The following is a 23,744-nucleotide window of genomic DNA, read 5'->3' as shown; positions in this document are numbered from 1 at the left end:
GTTTAGAGAGAAACTAGCGACGGCTAGGAGGGAAAAAAAGGGGTAAGTCCCGATTTTGTTCTGTAAATTAATTATCTAGCATATACCATGATGATATGGAGGTATTATAAGTATAAAATCATGGCTTGATGCAGCCAAAACGGACAGTAACCAGTCCACACAGTTTCATCACGCTAAGAAGGGTTCCGAGGCGCGATTTTGGTTAGTTTGGCCAATTTCAGGTAAGGTAAGGTTTCTCCTTTAAATTTGGACTTTATGGGGTTATTATGGAGTTTATTATGTACCTTTTATACTGCTTAAAGTACGGAAAAATCGTGGGGATGCTCAGCGAAAAAAACAATCTAAATTGAAGTCGCCGTAGTTAAATTGTAGTCGAAGTGAGGTGTGGTGTGTTTGGAGGATACTGCTGGTTGGGTGGTGTGTGTTGAAGGGTCTAAATGTGTTCTAAAATTGGTGTGGAAGTTTCTGGTTTCATCCACATAATTCCACGCTTCGTACGATTAAAGGTTTCGCAAAATAGAAACTAGAAACCCTATTTTGGATATCGTAATTTCGAGCGAGTTGTTCGGAGGTTGTAATGTATAATGTTGCAAAGTTTTCTTTATATATGAGCTGATGGTTATGTTGTTGGTTGGATGTATATATTAGGGAAATGATTGGTAATTCGGATAGGGCACATTATAGGGGAGGTGCTGTCCGATTTTCGTTAACGCCTTAACTAGTTAAGGAACTAATCGAGAAGGCGAGCGAGGGAATGGGGTTTATGAATACTCTTAAGTAATGTAAGACGCTCAAAGTTATAAAGAGTTTGATGTTCGTATTGATTTCATGTTACCTAGGTTCACGGGACGACTAGGCGACTGGGACAAAGACTAACCCATAACAGGTATGTGAAGCTTTCTTTTGGCATATTTTTGGAATAAGTATGTAAAGCTTATCTCTTCTCTTGGCATAGTTTTGGCATAAGTAGGTAAACCTATTCTTCTTTATTTTGGCATGTCTTAGATATAAGTTATGAATGGTTTGTATATGGAACTTGGGGATAGTTCCATTCGTAAAGCTTCGAGTACAGTCCATAATTCTTATCCACTTCATAATGGTAGAACTCCTATAATAGTTGAGCTATTGCCTTTTTAAAGCTTCTATAGGATAAAAGGTAATATATGTAGAGCCTATTGACTCGTGTTCACTTCTAAATGCTAAGGCTCTTAAGGTAGCTGAGCTATCACCCTCAAGCCTTCTATACAGGAAATAGTAACCGGATGCATAGGAAGCATGAACTATAACTCCTACTCAATTTTTAATATCGAAGTTCTTGAAGTAGTTGAACTGCTACCCTCGAGTCCCTATATGATGAATACTAATTGAATGTATGACCTCCTATGCCTAAGAACTATATAATGACAAGTGTCTCTGATTGTATAAGCCATTTGGTATTACCTTAATAAAAGCCTAGGACTCTTGAAACTCTGTCGATGTGGCTCCTAATGGAAGTTAGAGGATACGTGAGATGATGAACGTTTTGATCCTCAAATGATAATCCATGACGGTTGTTATACCGAATCTCAAAGGATGAACTAATTGCATATGGTTCCTCGTTACTTTACTCGTGCAGGCTGTTAATATATCATTCACCGCATCCCATGAAGGGTCGGGCAGGATAAACTCACCGCGTCCTACGAAGGGCCGGGCATGATAAACTCACCGCGTCCATTGAAGGGCTGGGCATGATAAACTCACCGCATCCCGTGAAGGGTCGGGCATGATAAACTCACTGCATCCCATGAAGGGCCGGGCATGATAAATTCACCGTGTCCCATGAAGGACCGGGCATGATAAATTCACCGCGTCCCATGAAGGCCTAGGCATGATAAATTCACCGCATCCCATGAAGGGTCAGGCATGATAAATTCACTGCGTCCCATGAAGGGCCGGGCATGATAAATTCACCGTGTCCCATGAAGGGTCGGACATGATAAATTCCCTGCATCCCATGAAGGGCCGGGCATGATAAATTCACCGCATCCCATGAAGGGCCGGGCATGATAAATTCACCGCGTCCCATGAAGGGCCAAGCATGATAAATTCACCGCATCCCATGAAGGGCCGAGAATGATATATGATGCAATGATCATTCACCGCATCCCATGAAGGGCCGGGCATGATTATGATGAAACAGTTATGATACCGAGTTCACTAGAGGGTCGGGTACAGGGTATGATACGGTATATGACTGTATGTCCTAAGCTGCAGGTACAGTAATTTGTTAACTGTTATACATATTTTCTGTATCCCCATTTCAGTTGTTATTTCGGTTATGATATGTTATGCTTTATATACTCAGTACATCTGTCGTACTGACCCCCCGTTCTCCGGGGGGCTGCGTTTCATGCCCGTAGGTATAGATGTTCATTTTTGAGATCAGTCAGCTTAGGAGTTCCTCTCAGCTATGTCGGATTTATTCAAGGGTACGGCAGGGGTCTTGTCCCGCCATATGATGCAGTTATTACTCTTAGAGGTCTGTAGACATGTGTAAGTGGGTTATTTGTAATTTTGTTTCAATTGTGCTCATACGACGTATTGTAAATGTTTTCGTGGTATGGCAGCCTCGTCGGCTCGCATGCCCTTTGCTATTATGATACAGGTAAATGAGGCTACAGGTTTATGAAAAAAAGTTTTTGACCCACTGGGATTTGTATATAGTATCACATCACACACAGTTAAACTTAAAGGTAGCTGATAGATACGCACAAGGGGGTCCAAGTCAGACCCCTGTCGTGGCCTACAGGTTTGGGTCATGACAGAAGTAGTATCAGAGTAGTTCGTCCTTGGAATGTCTACAGACCGTGTCTAGTAGAGTCTTGTTTATCGGTGTGTTGTGCACCATATCTATAAACAAGAGGCTACATGATATTTAGGATGTTACTTTCTTTCATATCTAGAATCGTGCAATAGAGTTGAGTCGTAGGAAATGAAATTCCTTATACTAACTTGTGATTTCAGCAGAAAGACAATATCGATAGAAGAAAGTAACTGACGATATTGAAAGTTACAAAGTACGCAGGTAAGCAAAGGCACGAATGACCTATGTCAGGTAAGGCGTTGTAATACGATTGATATATAAAGCTGAAAAATGAAAGGAAAAGTATACAGGAAAGTGGAATAGGTGCAGTTCGAGCGGACATATGAGGTAATTCAATTTTCATACTGCTAATTATGGGTGCCCTGCGCAGCTGCGATATGAGATGATATGACTATATATGTGTGCCCTGTGTGGCTGAGATATTATACAATATGAATATATATATGTGTGTCCTATGAGGCATTGTTGGTATTTTCTACGTGCAGGTGTTAAGATAGTAAGAAATACAGAGGAAACTCTGCCCAAAATTTCATAGAAATAAAAAGAGAATGAGATACAGGGTTGTAGTATGTCTTGAAAGGTTGTGCTCACAACAATGATGATATTTGACTAAACGAGTATGGTTGACCTAGAGAAATTAGTTAATTGCTGAATTAATGGCAATAAAAACTAGGAGGTCGATATGGGTATAATAGAATGAAGTTGGGAAAGGACCTATAGACCAAAGAAGATGACTTAGAGAAGACTGATCGATCGTGATAAAACAATATAGTAAGGCATCGCCTGAATTGATACATAGGGATAAACTATGACAAGTTATAGTTGAAAGATTTGTAGAACAACTGCTGCATTACGAAGTTATTAGAAGGATAAGTGGTACCCACTGGAATAAGGTTAGTATAATGGCGGAGCTGGAAACACAGATCATCAAAGTATGAGTACTCTCGAGTGGAGAATTTGAACCAATTATGAGCACGAGCTAATTACTGATTGGGATGAATGGAATGTGGCTTTGAATGCACTGCTACATACCGGATATTACTCCAGTATCAACCATTAGATGAGATTTTATAGGATATATTCTGAAGATCAAAGCACCCTATGGTTGTGCTAGGGTTTTTTATAAAGGCAACCTAACGTGGGGATGATTTAATAGAAAATGTAGATATGGTGCAGCACGTTAAATATGTTGAAGTAGAATCAGTCATGTGTGAATAGTTGAAAATAAATGGAGGGTGACATGGGTACACCCTAAAAGGGGGGAAATGGACAAGAGAAGTACAAGCGTAAGAGAAAATCAACTGATGCTATCGTATATAAATGGGAATGCTTAAACTTCAAATGAGACCCCATAGGGGATGGACACGATCATACCCTCACTAATGCATTGGATTTTGTCAAAACTCCGAAGTTAAGCGTGATTGGGTGAGAGTAGCACAGGGATGGGTGACCCTCTGGAAAATGAAAAAGGAAACGAAATAAGTATGAAAAAAGAGACTGTAAGTGCGCGGTATTACAATGACACATGTAGAGTAGAGCAAGCAAAGAGAAGGAAAGATTAAAACTAAAATAGAACGCACTTCATGCAAAATAGCACAGGAATAGTTGTGCGGCCTACGAACATTGGCATATTAAGAGTAAGATCAAGAGATTACTTGATAAAAAGAAGTCGGTAATAGCAATGTGATGGCCACATTTAGAATCGATTAAGGAAAAGTGTAAGATGGTTCGAGGCAGAACTAGTAAGATATAATCGATATTAAGGATAAAAGCCATAGTGGAGCCCTGACCTCAACTGAAGGAGGTAAGCTGCTAATATAGCGATGCTAAGGCATTTTCTGAATTTCTCTAAGTACCTACACACGTTTGTGTAAGAATTACAACATAATGTTTGGTCATAAAACTGGAAAGAAGATCTGAGTAAAAGAGCAAGATAGCATACCTAAGGTGTTACAAGTTGAATTAAGAGGAATTGTATAATAGCTTATACAAAGTGGAGCATCAGAGGCTTGATAGCTTGTTACAGGGGATAGGAATCCCGACTCGGTAATTGAAGGAAATTAAGGTAGGTTATAGTCCAAGCTGACCTCACACTCTACGGAAGTATAAGTTTAGATGGGTTATGATGGATAAAGCTACCTATGAGTGGGACCTATTGTCCAATTTGAAGTAATACATTCAATTTTAGCAGATCAATGCTCCGCAAGTATATAAACGACCCTCCCAGAATATTTCCCGGGGAGGAAGTCTATGTAACATGGAGTTATCCTACGAGGGGCAACTTATTGCCATCCTGGATCAGCAGATTAAAAGTGGTGTGAACTAAGGACGTAGCTTTTGTCAAGGTGTCGTGGCGGAATAAGAATCATGAAGAAATAACTTGGGAAGCTGAAGAGGACATAAAACACAAGTATTCATACCTATTTCCGAATGTCTACGGGTAAACCCCCACTCCTAGAACTCATATATTAATTACTTGGATGAAAATTTATGTGATTGCAATAGAAAGGAATCTCCCTACAGTTTGTATAAAGTCTTAAGGGAAGTTTTATTCAACATTCAGGGACGAATGTTCTAAAGGGGGAAGGATGTTACACCCCATACTCTCGAGCTCGGAATGTCTCTTACGTTCTTTAGACATTATCATTTGAGCCGGATAAGCTGCGATACTATCAAATGACTCTAAGGAAAGGAGAATGTGTTACCCCATAGTAGAGAAGGTTGAAAATAGAGTCATAAGAATCCGGAAGGAATTGAAGGCCAAATAATAAGTCATAGGATGCGATTTACCCACGTAAGATACCAACTTAGAGGTCTTACATACTTTAGATACTTGAGGACATACTAATCTTACATAGCATGGATTACATAGGCACCTAAAATAAGACGAGATTATGAACCCACGAAGAAGGGGAAAAGACAACACGTGGAAGCCAATGGAGGAGCGACACATGGTAGCACATCAAGCAAGCAGGTGACCCACCTACTTAGGGTCAAGTAGGTGACCCACCTGCTTGGTAGGTGGGGCCCACAAGGACACGTGGCAGCCTAGGGGTAAGGTATGGATCCGTGGCCCAATAGGGTCTGGACACATGTCACCATATGGGGATGACACGTTTCACCTCCTAGGACCACATATATACATGTATATGTGTCTTATACTTCATTTCTGATCCATTAAACTTCAGCAAAATCACAAGAACAAAACCCTAGTTTAGAGAGAAACTAGCAACGGCTAGGAGGAAAAAAAAGAGGTCAGTCCCGATTTCGTTCCGTAAATTAATTATATAGCATATACCAATATTATATGGAGGTATTATAAGTATAAAATCATTGCTTGGTGCAGCCAAAACGGACAGAAACCAGTCCACACAGTTTCAGCACGCTAAGAAGGGTTCCGAAGCGCGATTTTGGCTAGTTTGGCCAATTTCGGGTAAGGTAAGGTTTCTCCTTTAAAGTTGGAGTTTATGGGGTTTTTATGGAGTGTATTATGTACCTTTTATACTGATTGAAGTATGGAAAAATCATGGGGATGCTCAGCGAAAGAAACAATCTAAATTGAAGTCGCCGTAGTTAAATTATAGTCGAAGTGAGGCGTGGTGTGTTTGGAGGCTTCTGCTGGTTGGGTGATATGTGTTGAAGGGTCTAAATGTGTTATAAAATAGGTTTGGAAGTTTCTGGTTTCATCCACACAATTCCACGCTTCGTACGATTAAGGGTTTCGCAAAATAGAAACTAGAAACCCTATTTTAGATATCATAATTTCGAGCGAGTCGTTTGGAGGTTGTAATGTATAATGTTGCAAAGTTTTCTATATATATGAGCTGATGGTTATGTTTTTGGTTGGCTATATATATTAGGGACGTGATTGGGAATTCGTATAGGGCACATTATAGGGGAGGTGCTGTCCGATTTTTGTTAACTCCTTAACTAGTTAAGGAACTAGTCGAGAAGGCGAGCGACGGAATGGGGTTTATGAATACTCTTAAGTAATGTAAGATGCTAAAAGGTCTAAAGAGTCTGATGTTCATATTAATTTCATGTTACCTATGTTCATGGGATGACAAGGCGACCGGGACAAAGACTAACCCATAACAGGTATGTGAAGCTTTCTTTTGGTATGTTTTTGGAATAAGTATGTAAAGCTTATCCCTTCTCTTGGCATTTTTTTGGCATAAGTAGGTAAAGTTATTCTTCTTTATTTTAGCATGTCTTAGATATAAGTTATGAATGGTTTGTATATGGAACTTGGGGATAATTCCATTCGTAAAGCTCCGAGTACAGTCCATAATTCTTATCCACTTCGTAATTGTAGAACTCCTGTAATAGTTGAGCTATTGCCTTTTTATGGCTTCTATAGGATAAAAGGTAATAAATGTAGAGCCTATTGGATCGTTTTCACTTCTAAGTGCTAAGGCTCTTAAGGTAGCTGAGATATCACCCTCAAGCCTTCTATACAGGAAATAGTAACCGGATGCATGGGAAGCATGAACTATAACTCCTATTCATTTTTTAATATCGAAGTTCTTGAAGTAGTTGAACTGCTACCCTCGAGTCCCTATATGATGAATACTAATTGAATGTATAAGCTCCTATGCCTAAGAACTATATAATGACAAGTGTCTCTGATTGCATAAGCCATTTGGTATTACCTTAATAAAAGCCTAGGACTCTTGAAACTCTGTCGATGTGGCTCCTAATGGAAGTTAGAGGATACGTGAGATGATGAACGTTTTGATCCTCAAATGATAATCCATGACGGTTGTTATACCGAATCTCAAAGGATGAACTAATTGCATATGGTTCCTCGTTACTTTACTCGTGCAGGCTGTTAATATATCATTCACCGCATCCCATGAAGGGTCGGGCAGGATAAACTCACCGCGTCCTACGAAGGGCCGGGCATAATAAACTCACCGCGTCCATTGAAGGGCTGGGCATGATAAACTCGCCGCATCCCGTGAAGGGTCGGGCATGATAAACTCACTGCATCCCATGAAGGGCCGGGCATGATAAACTCTGTCATGACTCAACCCTGTAAGCTGCGACTGGGGTCCAACATGGACCCCCTGTACATATATCTATTAGTTGCGGTCACATTGAATTGTAAATAAGACAATATCATGTACCAGAGCCCCACTAGGCGATAACATTTCCATAAACCTGTAGGCCTTTTCGTTTGTATCACAACATGACAGGTCACGCAAGCCGATAAGGCTGCCATAACATAATCACATATATCATATATCACGTAGACCCAGCTGAATCAAACTGACATACACAACCCACATATACATGTCTGCAGACCTCTAAAAATATAAATGACAACATATGGTGGGACAGGGCCCCCGTCGTACCCTCGAATGGACAAAACAAGTTATACATCAATGGACAGTATCAAAAACTAGGGCCCGATACAATGGAGCCTCTTCCAGCTGAGCTGAATGGAATCCTAAGCTGACGGACTCCCAAAACCTGTACCTGTACTTGCGGGTATGAATGTAGCCCCCCGAAAAAGGGGGGTCAGTACGATATATGTACTAAGTATGTAAAACATAATATAGTACAACTGGAGGTATATCCAAAATAGAGAAGCAGGGGAACCAATTATCAAATAGGAAATATGTACCAGTACTTTGTGAATCACAAAAACATGCATGCTCAAATTTTCAATATAGCCGTCCCCATTAGGGGTCCGGTGAATCATCTATGTAGTATTAGTATCAAGCTCCGTGTCATCGCCACCTTATTATAACACATCATCATAGTATTAGTATCAGGCCCCAAGCCATCGTCACCTTATTACAACATGTCATATATATACATACGGATTTTGGCCCTTTAGCGAGGGACTCGGCAAACAATGCAGTGAATTGCAAGAATCTGATAACCGACCCGAGACTCGGAGAAAAAGTGTTACAGTATACACGAGTAGAGTAGTGAGAAACAAAACATAGTTTAAATCATTATCTGAGACTCAATGAAGTCATCAAGTGAACCATTACCTGCGGATCAGGGCAGAAGGTATCTAATGTATACTCTCTAACTGTCACTAAGAACTATGTAAAAAGGAGTTTTTGGAAATCTTAGACATACCCAAAGTGAAATATCTTATAGCGGTTCGAGCATTGGTTATCTCAGAGCCTTTCTTTTTTTACAAACAAGAGCTTAGTCGAATCAATTGTTATACAGTTATATATAGAAGACTCGAAGATAGCAGCTTACTATTTTAAAGTTTAACATTCAAAAGTGAGTGAGGTTCCTGAAGTCATATTCAGAACCTGGGAATGGAATTACCCCCAAAGCTCATAATCATATCCTGCTTACACCTAAGACATGCCAAAAGAGAAAAGATAGGCTTTACATACCTATACCAAAAACATACCAAGAGAAGCTTCACATACCTTGTCTGAATTATTCCTTATCCTGTTTGCCTCACCGTCCTTTGAACTTATTCAACATGAAAGTAATATGAATATCAACCCCTCTTAATTTTCCATCACCCTTGGTTACACCTTAGTATTAATGGAATCTATTTCCTTAGTCGTTTCCCTGATTAGTTCTGTTATTTGCTAAGGCGTTGCCGAAAATTGGGCAGCACCTCCCCTATAATGTGCCCTATACAAATTTCCAATTAGGTACCTTAGACCTACATCTAACCAACAATAACAACCTGCAGCAATTCACACCAACAGTATACAACATAAACTCCAAATGACTTATTCAAAAATACGATATCACAATTGGGCGTTTAGCCTTTATTTTATAACGCCTTTAATTATATGCAACGGGGGGTCATGTGGATTCAACCAGAAGCACACTAACCCAAATTAGAACATATTTAGGCCCTGAAAAAACACATCACACCCCTGCAGAAGCAACTCATAAGAGCAATGCCTTACTTCGACGACAATTCGACTATAACGACTACAATTTGGATTGTCTTCAACGCCAAGCATTTCTATACTATTTTCACGTTTCTAGGCACACACAAGGTGTATAATACATTCCATAAGAATACCATAAAGTCCAAATTTAAAGGAAAAGCCTTACCTTATCCAAAATTGGCCAAAATTGCCAAATTGCAACTCGGAACATCTCTTGATGTGCTGAAAATTGGTGGGGATGTTTGCTTCACTTCCTTGCTTCCCCAACCAGTAAATTTATGTTATTAAAACCCTAAATTCATCATAGTATACCTTAGATAATTAATTTACGGAGCGAATCTCGGAGGCGTACATTGGCAGCCCCTAGGCCGTAGCCTCCTCTCTTCTTTCTCTCATGTTTCTGCCAACTTTTCTAAGTGTAAAGATGAATAAATAACTTCTTAGTCATCATAATATACATATATGTACCTCCATGCGACTGAGGAACACCTTAGATAATTAATTCACGGAGAAAAACTTGGAAACTTACCTTAATTTTCTCCAAGCAAGCTCATGGCTGCTCCCTTCTTCTCCTCACATTTTTCCTCTCTTATGTTGCTGAAATTTTGGATGAGGAATTATTTAATAGTCATCATAATATATAAATGTATACCCCTTTAGAAGGTGCCATGTGGCAGCCCCCTAGGGTGCCACGTGGCAGCCCCCCTAGGGTGACACGTAGCAGCCCATGCGGCCAATCATATGCTGCCATGTGGCAGCGGGGTCCACCCCCAAGTAGGCAGGTGAGTCACCTTCTTGCTTGAGGTGCTTGCTTGTCACCTGCTTGCTTCACTTTCGTAAGTTCGGAAACTAGTTTTTGCTTCCTCTCGTAGGTTCGTAATCTCGTCTTATTTTAAAAGCCTACATAACCCATTCTACACAAGCTTGGTACGTACTCCAATAGCTTAAGTATGTAAGACCTCCAAGTTAGTAGCTTACGTAGGTAAATCGAGTCCTACGACTCATTACTTGGCCCCCAATTCCTTCCGAATTCTTATGACTCCATTTCCAACCTTCTCTACTATGGGATATCACATTCTCCCTTCCTTAGAGTCGTTTGATAGTGTCGTAGCATATCCGGCTCGTATGATAATGTCTAAGGAACTTATGAGACATTCCGAGTTTAAAAGTGTGGGGTGTAACATCTTTCCCCCCTTTAGAACATTCATCCCTGAATGTTAAACAAAATTTCCCTATGAACTTTATACAGACCATAGGGAGATTCTTTGCTATTTCCCTAACACATACTTCCATACAAGTACTTAATATATGAGTTTCCAGTGTTGGGGTTACCTGCAGATACCGGTTACAGGTGTGAATATTTGTGTTTCATGTCCTCTTCAGTTTCCCCGGTCATGTTTTTTTTTTGTTTTGGTTTTTCCACCGTATCTTGATGGAAGGCACACCTTTAATCTACAATCTTCCAGTTTGCCAATCTAAGATGGAGATAGGTTTTTCCTCACTGGATTCCATCTTCTGTACATCATCTATAGAATATACCCTGGGTGGCTCGTTAGTGCCTTTGCGAAGCATCTCCATCTGATGGACTGGGCGTATAGTTTCCAAATGAGGTGGTAAGCTCAACTTACCAGCCACATTGCCCACCTTATGAGTAACTTGATACAGTCTAATATATTCTAGGTTAAATTTCCTTTTCTAAGTGACTCCGTTATGAACATCCAATCATCAATTTGAACTCTGTATGTCGATGTCGATTATTTGTATATCATTTCTGCAAACTCTAGGTTGTTAGTCACTAGTTTGCTTAATCCTGTTTGGCCTACCCGCTTAGTCTTTTCCCCAACAGGGGGACTTATACACTTTGCCTTACAACATCTTGTAGGGGGTCATCTGAATGCTGGAATGGTAGCCCTTTTCATAGGCAAATTCAATAAGTGGTGGGCGATCGTCTTAGTTACTCTTAAAGCCAACCATATTTGTCCGCAATATATCTTCTAACATCTGATAGTATGCTCAGTCTATTCAGTAGATCGAGGGAAAAACTGGGGTACTAAGACCTACCTGTGTTCCCAATTTCTTCTTGGACTGACGTCCAAATGTTAATCTTAATTGAAGTTCTTCCATCTAAGATATTAGCTGGGGAAACCTCATGGAACCTTACTACCTCCATGTTGTATAACTCCACCTAATATTAGTTGCATAGGTGCTCTTGATTGGAAGCAAATGGGCTGATTTATTAGCCTACTCATAATAACCCATATAGCACCCTACTCTTACAGAGTACAAAATATGTTCATAAAAATGTTGATAATTTAGGAACCGTTAGCCTCGTATAGTCCTTTTTGACTCTTTTCAGAACTTTAACTGGCATTCGATCTTTTGGCTACTGAATAATGTTGCAGTCCCCTCATATAATGGCTCTCGTAGTCGTTCTTTACTTTGTCCAGCATGATCTGATATAATTCCAAAAGAGTTTTGGCATAGAAGCTCATTATCTTGTAGTAACTAGCTAGTTCAGTTAGTTTTACTTAAACCTTTTCACAATTTCCCTTACCCTCGCTTGTAATCCTCTAGACAAATTATCTTGTGTCATTCTTTACCTTTACAAGAATATGAGAGGGTACAAGAAGTATCCTAGCATTACCTCGCTAGTCCTTATGTTTTACCTTGCCTTTTTCCCCCTTATCCTATAGTCGATGTCAGGGTAGATCTTTGGTCCACTCATGGCCACATCTTACTCTACCCGTAGCACTAATTCCATCTCGGTAATTTGGCTTAACCTATCTTTGTGTCTCTCGATAGTCAATTACAACTTGGGCTCCCTTGCCTAGGACAATAGTTGTGGGGACTCCGTAAGGTCCTACCACTCGTTTACTCTAAAATTTTACATCTTCTTGGCGGAGTAGGTAACCTTTGATCGAAGGAGAAGGGACTAACATCGTTAATCCACAAGTAACATTCCCTCCAGATTTGACCTTGGGCATTATTTCCTGTCATTCGTAAATTACATCAGCTGGTACCCTTACCTTTTGGGTTCTGCTTTTTCTCCCTCAGAGTTGGCTACCAAGTGGTGTCGAAATTCCCTCGCCCATAGGCCCATATAGTCATTCTGCGGTTTTCCTCTCATTAACTGGTTCTATGTTGAAGAGTTGTGGCATTTGAGTGTGTCGTCAATTAGCAATTAGCTAATCCTTTTTGTCTTGCTTAAGCCCTTTTTACAATACCCTCAACGAAACTTATAGTATTCCAGGTACATAATCTCATATTGTTTCTCTGACGCTAGTTCAGGTTCTTCCATCTCATGCAACCATACCCTCCTTATCGCACTAAATTCCACCAGAACTTAGATGTTTAGCATGTTTGGGCGAGAGTAATACTGGGATGGGTGACCTCCCTGCAAAGTCTTTGTGTCGCATTTCATTATAATCCCTTCCATAATGTGCGGGGCAGTCAACTTAGCTCCAGATTTACCTTAGCGTTGTCTCGCGAGTCTTTATGTTTTTCCTTATCCTTTCCTCTGTTATCGTGCAACCAGTATCAGCGTAAACCCTTAGTTCCTCTATGACCATGTCCCCTTTTTTTGGTCATTTTGATTTAAGTTCTCCTATTGTATTCTCCCCTTTCTGTACGCACCCATTCATTAGGGTGGGCTCCTGAGTAGCACTAAAGTTTGTTCATATAGTGACCTTTGGAGCCGCTTTAAGTTTCGTCTATTATTAGCTGGCATAGCTTTAAAGGAATTTGACATATAAGCTTCCCTATCCTCTATTCCCTTTGTGTCCTTCTCATTTTCTACCACAGGAGGCTCTCTATTCCTGTTTCTTTGCTTATTTATCTATCGCAACATCATTTGCAACTAACTCTATAACCAACATTTTGGCTTTTAGACTAGCATGCTGTCATTATCCTTCGTAATTTCTCTTAAGTTGGTTGATATCCTTTCATGGTTACACTTTTTTATTTTTATACGCAGCCGCCTTCTAGTCTTATATTGTTCAGTATCTTGTCACAAACTTCTTAAAACTGCCTTATGTAGCATTCTGGCTTCCATTCAATTATTGGCGGCTTCCGGACCTTTCTAACTTGGTCCGGCAAGATATCTTATTGAAGTTTAGATGTCTATCTCAAATATATTGCCATATCAATTGCCTCCTCCTACTTTTGCCATTTTCTCATTAACTTCCCCCCTTTAGAGGGTACTCGTACTTTCCTCTGTTTGTACTTATAGTCGTTCCAATTTCAATTAGGTAGTACTAGTATTCTGAAGATAACTATTCCAGGTTTTCTCGAAGTAGTAGCTTTGTCCCAACCTGTATCCTTTGTTACTTGGAGTGAAGGTGGGTTGCACCATCTATTTCCTAAATTAGTCGTCCTCATCCTTTGAAAAGTTCTACTATTCTCGGTGCGCCATTGTGTACACGCGTCATTCCTTTATACCTTACGCCTCTTTCCCTTACTGTGTACTCAATATAGGCTTTTAACTTAGTCAATGCATACTAAGTACGCCTTACTAGTGGTCCCACTTTATCCCTACATCCTCGTCTCACACTGTTCAATTCCTACTTACATATCCCCCTTTTGGTTCGTATTCGTGTTCAGTTCCTGACATCTCTTTGAGGTACATCTATTAGAAGTTCTTTCCCCAATTAGTCGGTGGAGAACTATAAACTATTATGGTAAACCATTTTTCAACCATTGTTGGAAGAAACCAGAACCTCTTAAACATCACAGTATATTCCTTTTAATACTTGCCCGACCTGGTCTCCTTCCAGGTTTATCCTCAAGTTATGAACAACTTATCTAATTTACAATTAGGAGTTCGGACTTGGTACTTTCAAAAAGAGTGAAGTTCAATTACTGGACATCTTATCCTTCAACCTGAGCTTCCCCTTTTTTTTTTCTACAGCACAATTACGGCTAGAGATATTGTGGTCTTAACTGTACTGCTCAGGCAGACTTTTGTTTTTTCGAAATAAACTTCCCCAAGTATAAAGGCTGTCCCTTATTGACGACCTAAAGGGTACCTTTTATAGCTTTATTTAAACATAGTAGGGGTACTTGGTATTAATTTCCAAGACATGTTATAAACTATGTTTTATTCCCTTCTTCTTGTATTGGGAAATTTTCGGCAGAGTTTCCTCTACACTTCTAACTATCCCAAAACCTGCACGCAGAAAATACCAACAATGCCTTACAGGGCCAACATATATATATACATATCATATCACAGCCACACAGGGCTTTCAATGTCATCTCATATTGCAGCCACACAGGGCTTTCAATGTCAACAATAATATAAAAATACTAGACTTACCTCATATGTCCAACTTCAAACTACATCTGTTGCACTTCCTGTCTACTTTCCTTTCAGGTTTCAACTTTACATTTCAATAGTACTTCAATACCTTACCCAACGGATATCTTCCATGGCTTTACTTTACTTACCTGCATGCTTCGTAACTTTCCATGTCATCAATTACTTCCTTCTGTTGGTGTCGTCCTTCTGTTAAGATCCAAGGTTAGTATAAGGAATTTTCCTATGACTCGGATCTATAGCACAATCTCAGATGTAGAAGAAAGGTAACATACTAAATATCTTGTAGTTTCTTGTTTATAGATGTGGCTCGCAACATATCGATAATCAAGACTCTAGTAGACACGGTCTGTAGACAATCCGAGGACGAACTTCTCTAATACCATTTCTGTCACGATCCAACCCCATAGGCCGCGACTGAGGTTCGACCTGGACCCCCCCATACACATATCTATTAGCTGCGGTCACATTGAATTGTAAATAAGACAATATCATGTAACAGAGCCCCTCTAGGCGATAACATTTTCATAAACATATAGCCCTTTTTGTTTGTATCACAACATGATAGGGCACGCAAGCTGACAAGACTGCTATAACATAATCACATATGTCATATATCAGGTAGACCCAGCTGAATCAAACTGACATACACAACCCACATATACATGTCTACAGACCTCTAAAAATATAAATGACAACATATGGTGGGACAGGGCCCCCGCCATACCCCCAAATGGACAAAACAATGTTATGCATCAGTGGACAGTATCAAAAACTAGGCCCCAATACAATGGAGCCTCTTCTAGCTAAGCTGTATAGAATCCTAAGCTGAAAGACTCCCAAAACTTGTATATGTACCTGCGGGCATGAACGCAGCCCCCCGAGAAAGGGGGATCAGTACGACATATGTACTGAGTATGTAAAATGTAATATAGTACAACTGGAGGTATATCCAAAATAGAAAAACAGGGGAACCAATTATCAAATCAGAAACAAATAACAGTACTCTGTGAATCACAAAAACATGCATGCTTAAATTTTCAATATAGCCGGCCCCATTAGGGGTCCGATGAATCATTTATGTAATATCAGTATCAGGCCCCGTGCCATCGCCTCCTTATTACAACACATCATCATAGTATCAGTATCAGGCCCCGGGCCATTGTCACCTAATTACAACACGTCATATATATACATACGGATGCCAGCCCTCAAGTGAGGGACTCGGAAAACAATGTAGCGAATTGCACGAATCTGATAACTGGCCTGGGACTAGGAGAAGAAGTGTTATAGTATATACGAGTAGAGTAGTGAGAAATAAAACACAGTTTAAATCATTATCTGAGACTCAATGAAGTCATCAAGTGAACCATCACCTGGGGATTAGGGTAGAAGGTATCTGACGTATACTCTATAACTGTCACTAAGAACTATGTAAAAAGGAGTTTTTGGAAATCTTAGACATATACCAATGTGAAATATCTTATAGCAGTCCGAGCATTGGTTATCTCAGAGCCTTTCTTTTTTTACAAATAAGAGCTTAGTCGAATCAATTGTTATACAGTCATATACAAGACTCGAAGATAGCAGCTTACTACTTTAAAGTTTAACATTCAAAAGTGAGTGAGGGTCCTAAAGTCATATTCAGAACCTGGGAATGGAATTACCCCCAAAGCTCATGTTACACCCCACCTTTTTTAAACTTGGAATGTCTCATGAGTTCCTTGGACATTATCATATGAACCGGATATGCTACGACACTACCAAATGACTCCAACGAAAGGAGGATGTGATACCCCGTGGTAGAGAAGGTTGGAAGGGGAATCATAAGAATCCGGAAGGAATAGGAGGCCAAGTAACGAGTCGTAGGGCTCGACTTATCTACGTAAGCTACTAATTTTGAAATCTTACATACGTGAGTTACTTGATTACATACCAAGTTTACGTAGCAAGGGTTTCATAGGCTCTTAAAGTGAGACGAGATTACGAACCCATGAGGGAGGAAACAATTTTTGGACACGTGGCAGCACCTCAAGCAGGCAGGTGACCCACCTGCTTGGGGTCAAGTAGGTGACCCACCTACTTGGGGGAGGTGGACCCCACTGCCACGTGGCAGCACCCCATTGGCCGCATGTTTGAGGTGGCCCAATAAGGGCCTGACACGTGTCACCCTTAGGGGATGACACGTGTCACCTCATATATATGTGTATATGATTCTTAAGATGTTCATTATCCAAAAACAGCAGCCAACATAGAAAGCAAAACGTTAAAGAAGGAAATAGAGAGGCAGCCATCGTTGTTGAAGATTCAAGGTGAGTTTTTCAACTTTCTTCCGTGAGTTAATTATATACGGTGTACCTTAAATACGTGGAGGTGTATATATGTATATTACGATGCCTACGGAACAATATTTTCAGTTTACACTTGGAAAGAAATAAGAGAAAGTCGAAGGAGAAAATGTTAAGAATTAATTAACCAACCCGTTTTTGGAAGGGACAGTGATTAGTAATATTGGTATAACGTCTTGTGTATACCTTCGTTTCGGGTGATTCAATATGTTTTGGAAAGGTATTTCATAGTTCTATAACTTTTATTTAGAATCAAAAATCCAGTTTTACATTTATCAGCTCAAAAAAGGGTGATGAAGTGTATAGGAGGTACTGCCAAGATTTTGGCTTTGGAAATCCTACACGGGTTGCCGTTGGTGTTTTGGGCATATCTTTTTGTACAAAATTGATGTAGGGATGATTCGAAATTATTTGCGACCCTAAGACACGTGTCTATAACTTTCATGAAGGACGTAAATCCTGTTTCCCTCCATTACCCCTTCGAAACGAAGCGACAAGGTAAAACAGTAAGCTGTCCAGATTTCACATTTTGGATAGTTTTGGCGAGTTTGACAAGTTTAACGTAAGGTAAGGCCTTTCCTTTTAAATTGGAGTTTATGGTATTGTTATATGGTGTATTACACCCCTTTTATGCTGCTTGAATTTTAATAATGTCATAGAAATGCTCGACGTTTGAAATAAACTAAATTGGAGTCGCTAGAAGTGAATTGTCATCGAAATAAAGTGTCGTTCTTGTGAGTTTCTTCTGCAGGGGTGTGGCTTGTTGTTGCAGGGCCTGAATATGTCCTAATTTTGGTTAGGGTGCTGCTGGTAGAAGCCACATGAACCCTCATTACGTATAACTAAAAGCGTCACAAAATAAAGGCTAGACGCCCTATTGTGATATCGCATTTTTGAATAAGTCGTTTGGAGTTTATGTTGTATATTGTTGGTATGAATTGCTGCAGGTTGTTGTTGTTGGTTGGCTGTAGGTCTTAGGGACCTAATTGGAAATTTGGATAGGGCACATTACAGGGGAGGTGCTGCCCAATTTTCGTCGACGCCTTAGCGAATAACAAAACTAGTCGGGGAAATGACTAAGGAAATAGATTCCATTGATACTAAGGTGTAACCTAAGATGCTGGAAAGTTAAGAGGGGTTGATATTTATATTACTTTCATGTTGAATAGGTTCAAAGGACGGCGAGACAAGCAGGATAAGGAATAATTCAGACAAGGTATGTAAAGCTTTCTCTTGGCATGTTTTGGTATAAGCTCGTACAGCTATCTTTCTTTCCTTTTGGCAAGTTTTAGCATTAAGTGAATTGTGTGTGGAATGTGGGGATAATTCCATTCCCAAAACTCTAAGTACGCCTCATAACCCCTATCCACTGCTTAGTTTTGGAATTTCTGCAAGGATTGAGTATTGCCTAGTAAGGCTTCTACGTGTTAAACAGTAGTATGTGAAAAGCTATCTCTCATTTTCCTTGAAATGTATTTGATACAAAAATGAGATTATGATGCCATAATGATTCACAGAGTCCCATGATGGGCCAGGTACGAAATATGTGTATGCAGATCCCCTGAAGGAAAGTACAGACTACATAAAGCTTATTCTCTTTCTTCTTTTTGGCATGCCTTTGTCTTAGTTGTAAGTTGAATATGATCTGAGCTCTAGGGTAACTCTATTCTCAAACATCTTTTATTTACTTTTGCATATTGAACTCCTACAGTAGTCAAACTATTTCCCTGGAAACTGGTATATGTTAAAAAGGTACCAAAGGTACAGGCTCCAAGTCTTAAAGACTACACGAGACTAAGTGTTTTGATTCCATAAATGATTTGGCCCTACATTAATACATGTCTAGGGTCCCCGAGATTACTTTTGAGACAGCCCATAATGGCATTTAGAGAACACTCGAGATGACTACACCATTACTCGGGTCCTCAAACAAAAGCTTAACTTTCTTGTTCTGTCGAGTCTCTGGTAATGATTTAAATTGCATATAGTTACTCACTAATCTACTCGTGTATATTGTAACACTTCTTTCCTTGAGTCCCGGGCCAGGATATGTTCTCGTGCACAGTTCACTGCATTATTCCCTGAGTCCCTCAATAGAGGGCCAGGATACGTGTATAGATATATGATGATGTGTTGTAATAAGGTGGTGATGGCACTGGGGCCATGATGGTTTTACAGAGATGATTTTATAGAGATGATTCACCGGACCCCCGAAAGGGTCGGCTATATGATATGACTCGAACATGCATGTTTTTGTAATTCACAAAGTACAGGTACAGGTTTTTGAATTGATATCTTATCCCCTATTCTCTATCTCAGATATATTTCCAGTTGTATTGTATTATGTTTTACATACTCAGTACATATATCGTACTGACCCCCTTTCTCGGGGGGCTGCGTTCATGCCCGTAGGTACAGATACAGATTTTCGGAGTCCGTCAGCTTAGAATTCCATGCAGCTCAGCTGGAAGACGCTCCATTGTATCGGGGCCTAGTTTTTGATACTGTCCATGGATGTATAGAAATTATTTTATCTATTTAGGGGTACGGCGGGGGCCCTGTCCCGCCATATGTTGTCATTTATATGTTTAGAGGTCTGCAGACATGTATATGTGGGTTGTGTATGTCAATTTGATTCAGCTGGGTCTACATGATATATGATATATGTTATTATGTTATGGCAGCCTTGTCGTCTTGCGTGCCCTATCGTGTTGTGGTACAAATGGAAAGGGCTACAGGTTTATGAAAATGTTATCGCCCAATGGGGCTTTGTTACATGATACTATTTATTTACAGTTCAATATGACCACAACTGATAGATATGTATACGGGGGGTCTAGATCGGACCCCCGTCGCGGCCTACGGGGTTAGGTCGTGACAGCTCATATCATATCCTGCCTACATCTAAGACATGCCAAAAGAGAAAAGATAGGCTTTACATACCTATACCAAAAACATACCAAGAGAAGCTTCACATACCTTGTCTGAATTATTCCTTATCCTGTTTGCCTCACCGTCCTTTGAACTTATTCAACATGAAAGTAATATGAATATCAACCCCTCTTAATTTTCCATCACCCTTGGTTACACCTTAGTATTAATGGAATCTATTTCCTTAGTCGTTTCCCTGACTAGTTCTGTTATTTGCTAAGGCATTGCCGAAAATTGGGCAGCACCTCCCCTATAATGTGCCCTATCCAAATTTCCAATTAGGTACCTTAGACCTACATCTAACCAACAATAACAACCTGCAGCAATTCACACCAACAGTATACAACATAAACTCCAAATGACTTATTCAAAAATACGATACCACAATTGGGCGTTAAGCCTTTAATTTATAACGCCTTTAATTATATGCAACGGGGGGTCATGTGGATTCAACCAGCAGCACACTAACCCAAATTAGAACATATTTAGGCCCTGAAAAAACACATCACACCCCTGCAGAAGCAACTCATAAGAGCAATGCCTTACTTCGACGACAATTCGACTATAACGACTACAATTTGGATTGTCTTCAACGCCAAGCATTTCTATACTATTTTCACGTTTCCAGGCACACACAAGGTGTATAATACATTCCATAAGAATACCATAAAGTCCAAATTTAAAGGAAAAGCCTTACCTTATCCAAAATTGGCCAAAATTGCCAAATTGCAACTCGGAACATCTCTTGATGTGCTGAAAATTGGTGGGGCTGTTTGCTTCACTTCCTTGCTTCCCCAACCAGTAAATTTATGTTATTAACACCCTAAATTCATCATAGGATATCTTAGATAATTAATTTATGGAGCGAAGCTCGGAGGCGTACCTTGGCAATCCCTAGGCCGTAGCCCTCCTCTCTTCTTTCTCTCATGGTTTTGCCCAACTTTTCTAAGTGTACAGATGAATAAATGACTTCTTAGTCATCATAATATATATATATATATATATATCTCCACACGACCGAGTAATACCTTAGATACTTAATTCTCGGAGAAAAACTTGTAAACTTACCTTAATTTTCTCCAAGCAAGCTCATGGCTGCTCCCTTCTTCTCCTCACGTCTTTCCTCTCTTATGTTGCTGAAATTTTGGATTAGTACTGATTTAATAGTCATCATAATATATACATGTATACCCCTTTAGAAGGTGCCACGTGGAAGCCCCCTAGGGTGACATGTGGAAGCCCCTCATTGGGTTTATAGATGTGGCGCGCAACACATCAATACACAAGATTCTACTAGACACGGTCTGCAGACAATCTAAGGATGAACTGCTCTGATACTACTTCTATCAGGACCCAACCCCATAGGCCGTGAATGGGGTCTAACTTAGACCCTCCGTATACCTAACTATCAGCTGTGGTCAAATTGAACTGTAAATAAAAAAATATCATGTAAAAGAGCTCCATTGGGTGACAACATTTTCATAAACCTGTAGCCCTTTTCGTTTGTGTCATAACATGAAAGGGTATGCAAGCCAAAAAGGCTGCCATAACATAATAACATCTACCATACATTATGTAGACCCATCTGAATCAAACTGATATACACAACCCACATATACATGTTTGCAGACCTCTAAAAATATTAACGACAATATATGGCAGGAGAGGGCCCACACCGTACCCCTGAATGGACAAAATAATTTTATACATCAGTGGACAGTATCAAAAACTAGGCCCCGATACAATGGAGCCTCTTCCAGCTGAGCTGTGCGGAATCCTAAGCTGACGGACTCCTAAAACTTATATTTGTAGCTGTGGGCATGAAACGCAGCCCCCCGAAGAAAGGGGGTCAATACGATATATGTACTGAGTATATAAAACATAACATAATACAACTGGAAGCATATCTTAGATAGAGGAACAAGGGATAAACTATCAAATCAAAAATCTGTACGTGAACTCTGTGAATTACAAAAGCATGCATGTTCAAATTATACCATATAGCCGGCCCTACCAGGGATCCGATGAATACATCTGTGAAACCATCATAGGCCCTACGCCATCACCACCTTATTACAGAACATCATCATATATATACATACGTACTCGGTCCTCTAGTGAGGGGCTCGATGGACAATGCAGTGAATTGTGCACAATAACGTACCCGGCCCAGGACTCAGTGAAAGAAGGGTTACAGTATACACCAGTAGAGTAGTGAGTAACTATATGCAATTTAAATCATTATCAGAGACTCGACAAACTAAGAAAGATAAGCTTTTGTTTGAGGAGCTGAGTAATGGTGTAGTCATCTAAAGTGTCTTCTAAATGCCATTATGGGCTGCTTCAAAAGTAATCTCGGGGACCCTAGACATGTATTAACATAGGGGCAAATCATTTATGGAATCAAAAACACTTAGTCTCGTATAGTCTTTAACACTTGGAGCTTGTATATTTGGTAACTCTTTAACATATAAAAGTTTCTAGGGAAATAGTTGAAATACTATTAGAGTTCGATATTCAAAAGTAAATAAGAGATGTTAATAATGGAGTTACTTTGGAGCTCACATCATAATTAACTTAAAACTAAGACATGCCAGAAAAGAAAGAGAGTAAACTCTATATAGTCTGTACTTTCCTTCAGGTGGTCATTATATACATATCTCGTACCCGGCCCAAACTGGAGCTCGGTGAACAACTATGGCATCATAATCCCATTTTCATACCAAGTACATAACAAGAGAAAGGAAAGATAGTTTCCTATACACTACTCTTCAGCATGTAGAAGCCTTAACAGGCAATGCTCAATTCTTGTAGGGGTGTCAACACCTAACTGTAGTTAGGGATTATGAGGTGTACCTAAAGTCCGGGGAATTGAATTATCCCCATATTCCACATACAATTCACTTAATTCTAAGACTTGCCAAAAGTAAATAAAGATAGCTTTACGTACTTATACCAAAATATGCCAAGAGAAAGCTTTACATACCTCGTACGAGTTACTCTTTGTCATGTTCGCCTCATCGTCCTTTGAACCTATTCAACATCGAAGTAATACACATATAAACTACTCTAGACTTTCCAGCACCTTCAGTTGCACCTTAGTATTCATGGAATCTATTTCCTTATTCGTTTCCTCGACTAGTCCTTTAATTAGTTAAGGCATTAACGAAAATTGGGCAGCACCTCCCCTATCACATGCCCTATCCAAATTTCCAATCACACCACTAATAACTACAGACAACCAACAACAACAACCTGCAACATATATACAAGTAATTCACACCAACATTACATAATACAAACCCCAAACAACTCACTCAAAACTATCAAAACGTGAATTCTGGACAGCTTACTGTCTTGCATTGTCGCTTCGTTTCGAAGGGATAATTGAGGGAAAAAGG

This window comes from Solanum dulcamara, chromosome 5 (assembly GCF_947179165.1).
Source record: "Solanum dulcamara chromosome 5, daSolDulc1.2, whole genome shotgun sequence".
NCBI classification, from domain to species: Eukaryota; Viridiplantae; Streptophyta; class Magnoliopsida; order Solanales; family Solanaceae; genus Solanum; species Solanum dulcamara.
Note: the sequence above shows the minus strand (reverse complement) of the source record.